A 12,634-nucleotide genomic window follows, 5' to 3' on the forward strand; every position below is an offset into this window, starting at 1 on the left:
TACAGGAGGAACCGGCAACCGCGGAGCAGGCCAGACCCAAAAGGAAGGCCCAGGCCCCAGCAAGGTTGCGTGGCCCGGAATGGGCCCGCTAGAGCTACATAGATATAGTCCTTGTCCTGCTTCTGTAACGGGTGGCTAGCGGCTTTGGCCGAGAATGGATAGGATAGCTGGCTAGAAGGAATTGGCTGTAATCTTCCTCTCTCTCTCTCTCGTTTGAATTCTCATGAATCTGAGTTGAGTCCGAACAATTTCATAGTTAATCGAGAGATCCTAGTTCGTGCTTACAATTGGTATCAGAGCCTCAGATCCTGGCGCCGCCCGTTCCCCTCCACCACCAGCACGCGACGCGATTTGCGGCCCGGCACCGCCGTGAGATGATGGAAGCCTTGTCGCCGGCGACGAAGGCGGTGTACGAATTTCTCAAGGCCGACTTGGCGGAGTCTCTGGACGCACGCTTCAAGCGTCAGGATGAGGAAGCAGCGAAGTCGTTGCGCTCCATCGTGGGGGATCTGACGACGCGCCTCGACGACCTCAAGATGTCGATCGGCGTCGACATGGACGAACTCCGCGCCGGCCTGGAACGGCCGTCATCCGCATCGACTGCGTCTCCAACCACACGGTCTCCGCCGGCATAACAAGGTGTGTACAACAACGCCGACACGCCTCTGGAAGGCGGCCGCAGAGCCCCTTCAATCAAGGGAAAGGACCACGTTCCTTACATTCTGCCGCCAGCTAGAGGTACGAAACCAGATCAGAGCTCTGTACTCAGTTCGAGGTTGGCTGAAATTTCAGCAGATCATACTAACACCTACGGATTTGGCCCACGCATCGATCTGCCCCGTTTCGACGACTCCAATCTGAGGCTCTAGCAAACGAGATGCGAAGATTATTTCAGCATGAGTGGTACACCGCGTCAGCTATGGGTTCAGTTCGCATCAACCATGTTCGATGGCCCTACAGCGCGCTGGTTGGAATCGGTTCAGCGTCGAGCGCCGAACGCGCCGTGGGAGGATTTCTGCAGGCTGTTGCAATGCAGATTTGGGCGAAATCAGCACCAGGCACTAGTGCGCAAATTTTACAGCATTTCACAAACGGGTTCAGTCGAAGAATATGTGGAGCAATTTGCTGAGCTCTACGATCAGTTATCTGCTTATGAGGCCGTGCCTGAATCCGTGCACTATGTCACTAAGTTCATCGATGGCCTGAATTCAGCGGTCAGAGTGTTGGTGGCACTACAACAGCCACCCGATCTGGATGCAGCGTACGAGTTGGCTCTGTTACATGAATCACTGACCAGTACAGCGCCTCAATATCATCAAGCGAACAGACGCCATTATACTCCACAGGCAACGGCAACAGTTAAAACAGCTGCAGGCAAGGCCACTGAAGACAGGCGCAGCAGTGCAGATGTGCAGAAACTGAAATCAGGGGAAGATAAATGGGAGGCTCTGAGGGCTTACCGCAAGGCCAAGGGGCTGTGTTTTACATGTGGAGAGAAATGGAGTCGTGACCACCAGTGCAAACAAACAGTGTCCCTTCATGTAGTACAGGAAATGGTGGAATTCTTCCAATGCACTACTTCAGAAGAACTTGAGTCAGACGAGGATGAGGAGGTCAATCTAATGGCCATCTCTGAGGTAGCTGAAGGAAGATCCGCTCGCAGTAGAGCATTTCAACTGAATGTTACACTCCTTGGACAACAGAAGACATTCCTAGTGGATTCTGGCAGTACCCACTCCTTCCTGGATACTGTTTCAGCTAAAACACTGACAGGAGTACAGGAGTGTCCAACAATGAAGGTTAAGGTAGCTAATGTGGGAGTAATGAGCTGCTCTAGTTTCGTGCCCAAGTGCAAATGGTCAGTACATGGTGTTCAGTTTGAGCATGATCTCAAGATTTTGCCTCTTAGCTGCTATGATGGAATATTGGGAATGGATTGGCTGGCTAAACATAGCCCAATGACTGTGGACTGGGAACAGCAGTGGATGTCCTTTCCTATTCATGGAAAAACAGTAACTATTCAAGGAGCAGCACCTATAGAATTTGCTTACACCATCATAGAGTTGTTTGTAGTTACTGATGAAAATGCTCAAACCGTACTGCCAGAAATTCAGGAACTGTTGGATGAATACCAGGATGTGTTTGCTATTCCTACTGGATTACCACCAGAGAGAGCTTGTGACCACTCTATTCCTCTCATTCCAGGTGCAAGACCTTTTTCACACAGACCATATAGACTGGCACCAGAATTAAAGGATGAAGTTGAAAGGCAAATTCAGGAAATGTTGGATTATGGTGTAATCAGAAGAAGTAACAGTCCATTTTCTTCTCCTATCCTCTTGGTTAAAAAGAAGGATCACACCTGGAGGTTGGTGGTGGATTACAGGCATCTCAATGCCCTAACAATTAAAGGAAATTACCCTATGCCTGTGATAGATGAGTGTCGGTGTCAAAACCGGCGGATCTCGGGTAGGGGGTCCCGAACTGTGCATCTAGGCGGATGGTAACAGGAGACAAGGGACATGATGTTTTACCCAGGTTCGGGCCCTCTTGATGGAGGTAAAACCCTACGTCCTGCTTGATTAATATTGATGATATTGGTAGTACAAGAGTGGATCTACCACGAGATCAAGGAGGCTAAACCCTAAAGTTAGCCCATGGTATGATTATTGTGATGTATGTTGTGTCCTACGGACTAAAGCTCTCCGGTTTATATAGACACCGGAGGAGGCTAGGGTTACACAGAGTCGGTTACAATGGTAGGAGATCTACATATCCGTATTGCCAAGCTTGCCTTCCACACCAAGGAAAGTCCCATCCGGACATGGGACGGAGTCTTCAATCTTGTATCTTCGTAGTCTTGGAGTCCGGCGGACGATGATAGTCCGGCTGTCCGGACACCCCCTAGTCCAGGACTCCCATAGTAGCCCCTGAACCAGGCTTCAATGATGATAAGTCCGGCGCGCATAATGTTCGGCATTGCAAGGCAGGTTCCTCCCTTGAATAATCCAGAGAAGATCATGAACACCAGGATAGTGTCCGGCTCTGCAAAATAAATTCCACATTCCACCGTAGAGAGAATAAAATGTACACAAGTTCAATCTGCTGACGTATTATGCGGCATGACATCACACCGCTACCAGGCTTTTACTTGAATCGTTTTTTTATTATACCACCTCAGCACGTTTAGCGAAGCGGTTTCCTTGGCACGTCTTGTCGAAGCAGAGATCATGTTCCCCTTATTCCGGGATTCTCATCAATACGGACGTGGGTAACCCAACCGCGCCATTGATGGTGGCGCTTGGGGGATAAGCGAGTTTTACCAGGCTGGTGGGGGGCGCATAGTCTTCACCCTGCCTATATAAGGGATAAGGATTCACCTTTTCACCCACGCCTTCTTCCTCCTTTGCTTATCCACCTCCGCGCACTCAAGCTCCAACGCCCAAGCTCGCGCATCTCGTCTTAACCTTCCCTGACCATGTCCGGAGGGGGAGGTAAGTGGTTGGCTTCCACCATCAAGGAGGAGCACATCACCAAGCTGCGCAACGGCGGATACCTTTCCAGTGATATTGCGCACCGGCTGCCCGACGAGGGGCAGCTCATCCCTACCCCTGGGCCTCATGAGAGGGTCGTCTTCCTTCTCCACTTCCTCCGCGGACTAGGCTTTCCACTGTACCCTTTCGTCTGGGGGCTCATGTTCTATTACGGCCTGGATTTCCACGATCTGGCGCCGAACTTCATTCTCAACATCTCGGCGTTCATCGTCGTGTGTGAGGCCCTCCTCTGCATCCGGCCCCACTTCGGCTTGTGGCTCAAGACCTTCAACGTCAAGCCGAAGGTAGTGAAGGGCACGCATGCGGAGTGCGGAGGCGCCATGTCGGGCAAGATGCCCAACGTCCTCTGGTTCGAAGGGGCCTTTGTGGACTCCGTCAAGGGGTGGCAATCGGGGTGGTTCTATATCACCGAGACGCACGACCCTACGTGGGCGGCGGCCCCCGAGTGTAGATCTGGTATCCCCACGCAGCTCACCTCCTGGAAAGAGAAGGGCTTGCTGTGGGGTAATCCGAAGGAGCTGACGGGACTCCGAGCCTGTATCCAGAAGCTGGTGAACAAGAAGCTCAGGCTCGTCGATGTGGTCCAAGTCATGCTCGTCCGCCGGATCCTCCCATGCCAAGAACGGGCATTTAATTTGTGGGAGTTCGATCTGGAACGGCACCAGGCGCTAAGCGGGCTCTTCGACACGACGTACGAAGGCGCCTGGAGGGTGCTGTTTAAGGGCGCCGAAGCCCCCGCATCCGCGACGGAAGATCGCGGATTTCACTCGTAGCATCCGGCTGACGAGGTAAGTGATTCTACCCCTTTACGGGACACTTGTTGTAAATAGATTGGTTCTAAGAGGGTTTCAATCTCCCTTTTCCTTTGACAGGAATGGATGCAGAAGGCCGACCAGCTCATCTGCCCGGCTCCCAGGGCAGAAGACCCAGTGGACACCCGTCTAGCGGGGCTGCTGGTTCCGGCACCGCACGTGGTGCCGGAGAAGAAGGCCAAGAAGGCGGCCGCGGGGTCTCGAAAGAGTTCCCATAATCAGGCGTCCGACGACGAGGCGGACTCCTCCCCCGAAGATGAGGAGGAGGAAGAAGACTCTCTCCCGGAGGAGGGAGAGAGGAAGAGGAAGGCTTCCCCAACAGGGGAGGCCGAAGGGTCCAAGAGGGGGAGAACTATCCCCCCGGACAGCTCCGCCAACACCAATGTTGGCGAGGAGGAGTGGCCTTCAAGGGCCAGGCCTCCGGCGAGATCGTAAGTATCCGGATCCCTGATATGCAATTTCTTTCGTGTCACATAGTGTCCTACTAATGCCGCATACTGTCTGCAGTCCGGCCGATGATGATCTTCCCGCTTCATCGAGCGGGTCGTTGGCCCCGTCGGATGTGGATTCACTTCCGACGGCCTCTACCCCCCGCGCCGATGAGGACGCCGAGGTAGTGATCTCGGAAGGGGACCCATCAGGAGGAGGCTCCGGAGGCACAGCAAGGCAGCCTCCCGGACTTTGCGCCGGACTCTACGTCGGAACCTGTAGTGGTTCCAGAGTCCGGCGGGCGGCCCCTTCGAAAGAAGGGCAAGACCGTGACTCCAGCAGCCTCCGTCCAACCGGAGGCGCCGGACAACTTGCTGGAGGCGCTCCAAGGCGCTTCCATCGAGGAAGAACACCGCACTGTTATGAGTGCGGTGATTCAGAAGGTCCAGCTCACCAAGTGCGGGCTGACCGAAGCCTGCAGTAGCCTTTTATCAGGCTTTGAGGTAAGAAGTTAAAATTGTGTAATATAATACCGCATAGACAGTAGCCCCTGATGCTCGGTTCGGTGTTCGGAAAGAAAAGCCGGACTGAGGATCTAAAAAGATATTCGCAGGTTGCTAATAAATGATGTCAATATGGGTTTGCAGGCTGTGCTGCTGACCTCTACCGCACTGACTGCGGAGGTTGGTACATTAAAGCAGGATCTCGAGCGGTCCGAGCGAGAGCTCGGCCATGCCAAGAGGCAGCTCGAGGACAAAGAAGGTGAGTAGCACCACTTCGAATTTTTACCTTACAGAAAAGGATTTTGGTCGCAATAAAATTAATCAGGATAATATAGGTATTGCAGGGGCCACGAACGAGGTGGCAACCCTGAAGGAGGCTGTGTCCGCGGTCGAATGCAGTGTGGCCGCGGAACGGGCAGAGCGAGAAAAGAAGGAGGCACAGGTGGTGGAAGTGCGGCAAGAGCTCCAGGCTCTCATGGAGAAGTATGAGAGCTTGGAGCGCGACTGCAAGACTCGAGAGTCCGAGCTTGCCTCGGCTCTCGAAAGTGCCAAGTCCGCCAAGGCCGAGGCCCGTAAGGCCCTTCAGGAGGTTGAAGATGTAAAGAAGATAGCGGAGGGTAAGGCATTTTTCATGCAAAGCAAGCATATTAATGTAAACTACCTGACACTTACCCGCATTCGGAGCTCTCCAGGGGCGTTTGCAGATCTGCCGCGTAGTGTGTCCGATGCCGCCGCATTCTATCGTGGCGAGGAGGGGAGCTCGACGGAGAAGGTCTTCTGGTCTCAGTACGCTGCGGCTGGCCATCCGGTGCCCCCAAGCGACCAGCTGAAGCAGCTGGTCGAACTCCACAAGGTAGCTGAGGAGGCCATGAAGTGCCTTATAGTCCGGCTGTGGCCTGGACAGGCCATGCCCGGGAGCTACTTCGGCCTCGTGCGGCGGCTGGTGGATGCGTGCCCCTGGGTGGAGGTCATCAAGCGCTCCGCCTATATTGAAGGTGCTCGTCGGGCCCTTGCCCGCACAAAGGTGCACTGGGGTAGGCTGGATGCGGAGAAGCTTCTTACTGACCCGCCGCCACCGGGCAAGGAGTATCGGACGCCCGAAATGTATTATAAAACTGTCCTGAAGGGCGCCCGCGATATTGCGGACGAATGCCCTAAAGATGTAATTTTTGAGTAAACTCGCTATGTATTATCCTGTGCGCTGAATGCTTTGTTCATGTGCGCTTTAAGCAACACTTGTTTAATTTAAAATATTACCTTCTGTGCGGCCGTTTATAAAATCTGAGAGATGGCAAGTCGTTGGCTTCAGTCCCCAAGCCGCAAGTGCTGGGGTGTTCAGGATAACTTGACCACTCTTGTTCCCACTTTTGGGTCCATCTAGGGAGGCGCTCAACACAATGAACAAGGCAACCGGACTTATAATGCTTGAACACTCTCACTTAGCCATAGAATTATATAATTTTAAATTTCGGCGAAGCCCCTAGTATTCGGAAGACCGAATTCGGGGCGCTATCCACGCCTTCGTCGGACATTATCCGGAACTTCGCTCGAAGCGGCGTGAGTCTTTAAGGACCCGAAAAAACCTATCGAACAGCGACCAGTCTCTCGCCTTATCATGCCGGTCAGTTTTAGCTTTCTCCACTGAGGCGCTCGCCCGGCTCAACCGGGGCGCAATCGCAGTGGTTCTCCTAGTGCCACCTTAGCCGACGGGACGGAACGTAAGGCACCAAAACGTGGGAGCCGGGCAAACCCAACTATTGACCCAAGACATGATTGGGAGCCGATTCATATAATGCTATAAGTTCGGGGTGCCGCACTTGTGAAAGTGTTCAGACTTATCACACCATAATGTGGGGAACATAAGCCCCTGGTGTATTAGGCCGTATCAAGATATACGGGTGCTAGATGTCATGTAATGAACATATATATACAATAACAGGCGAAAAAAGTTGATGCATCATTTATTAAAGGAAGTCTGCTATGAGTGCGGACTGATACAGATAGTGCGGTAAGCAAGGGTGTTGGACTAATTAAACATGTCCCCCTCCAGGGATGGGCTGCGGACTTGGTGTATATAATCAAATTTAATGCTCGTAATTGAGACCACCTGAGTGTTCGTCGCTGCATTCCTTACTCCCTGGTTGTTGCATCATGAGTTCGGCAGGTTCACCGCCGGACAGGGCCTCTGGCTAACGGAGTCCTGTGTACATAAAGAAGGAAAATAATAATAAGAAAGAGTGGCACACTTGCGAGCCCCCGGTGTGGTCAAGCCGCACTCTGGGTCTGTTGTTAGGGCCGCATTGCTACGCGTGCTCTGATCGTGCCAGGTGGTCTTGGTTGGTGTTGCTTCGGGCGCGTTTGGCTGTATCCGGCCGTTTAACGGCCGGACTCGAAAATTGCCTTAAAAGGCTGCTCTGTACTTCTGCCGCGAGAGCCGATGTATGTTCCTCCATTCGGAGGGAGCGTTCCGTATTTCCGTTGACCGTGATGACTCCACGAGGGCCTGGCATCTTTAGCTTGAGGTATGCATAATGCGGCACCGCGTTGAACATTGCAAAGGCGGTTCGTCCGAGCAGAGCGTGATAGCCGCTGCGAAATGGAACTATGTCGAAGATTAATTCCTCGCTCCGGAAATTATCCGGGGATCCGAAGACCACTTCCAGTGTGACTGAGTCTGTACAATTGGCCTCCACACCTGGTATGATGCCTTTAAAGGTTGTCTTTGTAGGTTTAATCCGTGAGGGGTCTATGCCCATCTTACGCACTGTATCCTGATAAAGCAGGTTCAGGCTACTGCCGCCGTCCGTCAGGACTCTTGTGAGGTGAAATCCATCGACGATTGGGTCTAAAACCAATGCGGTGAATCCACCATGGCGGATGTTGGTCGGATGGTCTCTTCGATCGAAAGTGATCGGACAAGAGGACCATGGATTGAACTTCGGGGCGACTGGCTCCATTGCGTATACGTCCCGTAGTGCACGCTTCCGCTCCCTCCTGGGTATATGGGTTGCGTAGATCATGTTCACCGTCCGCACTTGCGGGGGGAAACCCTTCTGTCCTCTATTTTTCGGCGGTCGGGTCTCCTCCTCGTCGTCGTTGTTTAACCCCTTGTCGTTGTTTTCGGCAATTAACTTGCCTGCCTGCTTGAACACCCAGCAATCTCTGTTGGTGTGATTAGCTGGCTTTTCGGGGGTGCCATGTATCTGGCATAAGCGGTCGAGTATTCGGTCCAAATTGGACGGACCCGGAGTGGTTCTTTTGAATGGTTTCTTCCGCTGACCGGGTTTAGAGCCTCGGAATCCGGCGTTGACTGCCGTATCCTCCTTGTCGTCGCCGTTAATGTGGCGTTTATTTTTGCTTCGACGCGACCTGCCATTGTGGTCCTTAGTATCCGGACTGCCAGAATTTTTACTGAGGTTGTTGCTGCGAGCTAGCCAGCTATCCTCTCCCGCGCAAAAGCGGGTCATTAATGATGTGAGGGCTGCCATTGATTTCGGCTTTTCTTGTCCCAGGTGCCGGGCTAGCCACTTGTCGCGGATGTTATGTTTGAAGGCTGCGAGGGCCTCTGCATCCGGACAGTCGACGATTTGATTTTTCTTTGTCAAGAACCGTGTCCAGAATTGTCTGGCCGATTCGTCTAGCAGCTGAATTATGTGGCTTAGGTCATCGGCGTCTGGTGGCCGCACATACGTGCCCTGGAAGTTGTCGAGGAATGCGGCTTCCAGGTCTTCCCAACACCCAATTGACTCTGCGGGCAAGCTATTAAGCCAATGCCGAGCTGGTCCTTTAAGCTTGAGTGGGAGATATTTGATGGCATGGAGATCGTCGCCACGAGCCATATGGATGTGAAGGAGATAATCTTCGATCCAAACCGCGGGGTCTGTTGTTGCATCGTAGGATTCTATGTTTACAGGTTTAAACCCTTCAGGGATTTGATGATCCATTACTTCGTCAGTGAAGCATAGCGGGTGTGCGGCGCCTCTATATTGAGCGATATCACGACGTAGCTCGAGAGAGCATTGTCTACTGTGTTCGGCCCGGCCGGGGTTATTGTATCCGGCGCGACGGTATTCGTCGTGGGTCGTGGGGCGCCCACGTGATCCGTAGATGGATCTGGATTGCCTTGCTTTGTCCTCCAATACGTCTCGCAAGTCCGGCGTGTTCCCTCTTGGCTTCGTACGTTTGGAGCGATGCCGGGGTACGGTCTTGGTGGAGGGCCTGGATGCCTCTCTGTCGCGACCACGGCGTGGTCGGTCGGCCGTGTCGTGCGCTGGTGATGAAGGTATGTATGCTTCTTCCTCTAATCGGGGGAGCAACTTGCATCTTGGGTAGCTTTTGGAGGGGCGTTCGAGTTTATACTCTTCGGCTGTGAGGACCTCGGTCCATCGATCGGCCAGCAGGTCCTGATCAGCTTGAAGCTGTTGCTGCTTTTTCTTTAGGCTATTTGCCGTGGCGATAAGCCTGCGTTTAAAACGCTCTTGTTCGACGGGATCCTCAGGCACGACGAATTCGTCGTCGTTGAGGCTTGCCTCGTCTTCGGAGGGAGGTGTGTAGTTATATTCCTCGACCTCTTCGTCTGCCGCCCTCTCGTGGGGGCTTGCTTCTGCATCCTCCTGCGCTGAGTCTTGCTGGAGGGGATTGTCTTCGGCACTCTCTGGGGTATTATTATCTCCTGTGCCGGAATCTCCATTCTTGCTATGGCGGGATTTAGAGCGGCGCCGCTGACGCCGGCGCTTGGGCTGTTTCTTTAAGGAATCTGCCTCCGCTGCTTCTTCGCCGTCCCCGTCTTTTGGGGTGTCCATCATGTATATGTCGTATGACGAGGTGGTCTTCCAGTGCCCTGTAGGCGCTGGTTCCTATTCGTCTCCGGCATCGTCGTCCATAGCGTCGATGTCTTCGGAGTCATAGCCTAGCATGTCGGTTAGATCGTCGACAGTGGCTACAAAGTGGGTGGTGGGTGGGCTCTGAATTTCTTCGTCGTCCGTATCCCAACCATCCTGGCCATAATCTGGCCAGGACTCTCCGGATAGCGAGAGATGCTTTACAGAATTTAGGATGTCGCCAAAGGGTGAGTGTTGGAAGATGTCCGCGGCGGTGAATTCCATAACCGGCGTCCAATCAGATTCGATTGGTAGGGGCGTGGGAGGTCCGGAGTCCGGCAAGGAGTCCGGCACCTCGGAATCACGAGTTTCGCGAGGGACAAGGTTAGTGTTCGGCTCCATCGCCGTGGAAGTTGAAGCCCCCAAGGTGGTGTCCATCCACCGGTCCTCGATCTGGGCGATCGGCTCCGGACTAAGGGCCGAAGCGGATTCGTGTGCGGCCACCAAGGCACTGTTCGGCGGCAGAGCTAGATCATGCCCATCGCAACAGTGCGGCGCGCTTGGCTTTGGCTCGAGCCCGTCGAAGATCAAGTCCCCGCGGATGTCGGCTGTGAAGTTTAGGCTTCCGAATCTGACCTAATGGCCAGGGGCGTAGCTTTCGATCCTGGACAGCGTTGTTGATTGAAGATGCCATCGATCCTATCGGTGACGACACAGAGCAACTCTCAATGAAAGCACCAATGTCGGTGTCAAAACCAGCGGATCTCGGGTAGGGGGTCCCGAACTGTGCGTCTAGGCGGATGGTAACAGGAGACAAGGGACACGATGTTTTACCCAGGTTCGGGCCCTCTTGATGGAGGTAAAACCCTACGTCCTTCTTGATTAATATTGATGATATGGGTAGTACAAGAGTGGATCTACCACGAGATCAAGGAGGCTAAACCCTAAAGCTAGCCTATGGTATGATTGTTGTGATGTATGTTGTGTCCTACGGACTAAAGCCCTCCGGTTTATATAGACACCGGAGGAGGCTAGGGTTACACAGAGTCGGTTACAATGGTAGGAGATCTACATATCCGTATTGCGAAGCTTGCCTTCCACGCCAAGGAAAGTCCCATCCGGACACGGGACGGAGTCTTCAATCTTGTATCTTCGTAGTCTTGGAGTCCGGCGGACGATGATAGTCCGGCTATCCGGACACCCCCTAGTCCAGGACTCCCTCAATGAGTTATTGGATGAACTCCATGGTGCACACTGGTTTACAAAACTGGATCTCAGGGCTGGATATCACCAAATAAGGCTAGCCCCTGGAGAGGAGTATAAGACAGCTTTTCAAACTCACCATGGGCGTTTTGAATTTCTAGTGGTGGGATTTGGTTTGACAGGAGCTCCAAACACTTTTCAAGGGGCCATTAATGTGTCTCTGTCAGAAGAACCTGACATGCTAAGGAACTTTGTGATTGCATTCTTTGATGACATTCTAGTTTTCAGTAAAACACTGCAACAACATCTAGAGCATGTCAGGAGGGTTGTCGGTGTCAAAACCGGCGGATCTCGGGTAGGGGGTCCCGAACTGTGCGTCTGGGCGGATGGTAACAGGAGATGAGGGACACAATGTTTTACCCAGGTTCGGGCCCTCTCGATGGAGGTAAAACCCTACGTCCTGCTTGATTAATATTGATGATATGGGTAGTACAAGAGTAGATCTACCACAAGATCAGAGAGGCTAAACCCTAGAAGCTAGCCTATGGTATGATTGTTGTTGTATATATCTCTATCGACTAGCCTGGCCTCGGTTTATATAATGCACTAGGGGCCTAGGATAACAAGAGTCCTAGCCGGATACGCCGGTGGGGGAGGAGTCCTTCTCTTGAACGCCAAGTCTTGTGGAATCTTCCTTGTATGCGGCAACTGTCCGGACTGGCCCATGAGTATACGGCCATGGGGATCCTCGGCCCAATCCACCTGATCGGGAGACGACGTGGTGAGTACCCCCTAGTCCAGGACACCGTCAGTAGCCCCCTGAACCGGTCTTCAAGTTGGGGACGCTCCTCGATTCTTCCGAACTATTCTCCATCTTCGGTCGTCGGTCTTGAAAACTAGTTCAACAAATCTTCTCATCTTCGATCTTGAGGATCGCCGAAATGCATTCGACGAGTTTACACGTTGGGTATCCGAGGAGCCCCTTTAAGTTTCCGGCCTTTATCAGTGCCTTGTTATTTTTATGCCACACCTCGGGTTTGAAGTTGTTCCCGGGCGGCAACGTCCTCTTGCGTCCGAGCTCCAAAGCCGGACTGCATTCGAGGTATCTTTTGCAGCCGAGCACCAATGCCGGACTGCTTCCCAGCTCTAACGCCGGACTATGTATCTGAGCTCCAACGCCGGACTGTGTATTCGAGCTCCAACGCCGGACTGTATCCGAGGTGTCGTAAATCACCTTGGTTCAAAGAAGTTTGAAGGAGTTTAGCCGAGCTTAATGCCGGAAATGCCCTCTATGGAGCCAGCCACTAGCGTCC

The sequence above is a fragment of the Triticum aestivum genome, chromosome 4A (genome assembly GCF_018294505.1).
Source record: "Triticum aestivum cultivar Chinese Spring chromosome 4A, IWGSC CS RefSeq v2.1, whole genome shotgun sequence".
NCBI lineage: Eukaryota > Viridiplantae > Streptophyta > Magnoliopsida > Poales > Poaceae > Triticum > Triticum aestivum.